At 46.0% G+C, this 1,262-nt stretch overlaps 1 long non-coding RNA gene across 1 annotated transcript; it reads right to left on the bottom strand.

The window, feature by feature from the left end:
* Positions 1 to 327: 327 nt before the first annotated feature.
* Positions 328 to 918, bottom strand: LOC119324380. The gene is made up of 2 exons (XR_005156909.1): positions 843 to 918; positions 328 to 757 (listed from the first exon to the last, which is right to left on the bottom strand). It is a non-coding gene; the product is annotated as an uncharacterized LOC119324380 (long non-coding RNA).
* Positions 919 to 1,262: the final 344 nt, after the last annotated feature.

Raw genomic sequence — 1,262 nt, 5'->3', positions numbered from 1 at the left:
ACATCTCTCCTGCATGGTTCGAAAAAAAAAAAGACCACGGCTGCAGCCAGTGACAATTAGCTAGAATTCCTCCTCATTCAAGATCGCTGCCACTAACTAGCTATGAGGGTTACTTCAGTATTTAGCTCAAAACAGAGTGCAAAGCGGAGAGGCTAATTAAATTGTAGTCTGAACTGAAACGTTTAAGAGCATCTTCAAGGGCAAGTGGCGAATTTGCTCCCCACCCCCATTTGTATGCAGGCATGTCCGCGGACAGCACGGGGTCGAGCCCCATTTGTCCGCCCCTACAACGCACCCGCCTGCCCCCACATAAATTTCCCCTCCCCAAATCCATGTAACATAGGATACATTTGATAGAAGCAACATACAACGGTAGTTCAACAAACGACGAAATAAAACTAGTTCAATCTAGGACAATACTAACATACATCAAATAAAGAAGAAATCCCGGCGAGGTTCCTCTTCCCCTTCCATCCTCGGTAGTAGAGGTCGAATATGGTGTAAGGGTCGTTGACGGGGCCATCGGGGACGTTGGAGTCCTCCTGCATGTTGGTGAGGGTGCGCGTGGCACATGTTTGCTCCTCAGCGAGGGCTCGGGTGCGGGCTTGCTTCTCAGCTTCAATCCATGAAGCCTCGATGCCCTCTCGCAGCAACTTGGCATTCTTGCGGTGACAACGACGAGCATTCGACTCGTTAGTGACCAAAAGATCAGAACTTGATCCCGCAGACCACCAGGTCCTCGTCGGAGTCCGACAACCTGCACGGGAGAAGACCCAGATGAGTCGTCGGTGGATCCAATCCATGCCGCAGACTCACGATAGCCATTGTTGCCGCTGTAGCACCCGTCTGTGGTGGCCAGGGATAGAGCGGGTGAGAGGGAGGCGGGCGGCGTGCGATTATCCCCCGGGGACATGTTTGGACAGCCTCCCCATATTTAGACTAGATTTTGCTTGATATAGATTCGAACCCATATCCCTTCGGTAGCAACGAGCTCCACAAGCCAGCTGGGACAGAATACGTCGTGTGTTCACTTGCTATCGTTCCCCCTTTTTGTTGTTTCTTTTTTTTCCTTTTTCTTGTTTCTATTTTCAATTTTGTTGTTCTTTTTCTATTTATTTTATTTTTCTTTTATATTTTTCAAAAATGCACAAACTTTTTAAATTCAATGAACTATTTCTTCAACCAGTGAATTATTTTTTGAATTGCATGAACTTTTTTTAAATTTTATGAACTATTTTTCAAATTATATCAATTATTTTTAA

The sequence above is a fragment of the Triticum dicoccoides genome, chromosome 6B (assembly GCF_002162155.2).
Source record: "Triticum dicoccoides isolate Atlit2015 ecotype Zavitan chromosome 6B, WEW_v2.0, whole genome shotgun sequence".
NCBI classification, from domain to species: Eukaryota; Viridiplantae; Streptophyta; class Magnoliopsida; order Poales; family Poaceae; genus Triticum; species Triticum dicoccoides.
Note: the sequence above shows the minus strand (reverse complement) of the source record. Positions and strands in the feature narration are given on the sequence as shown.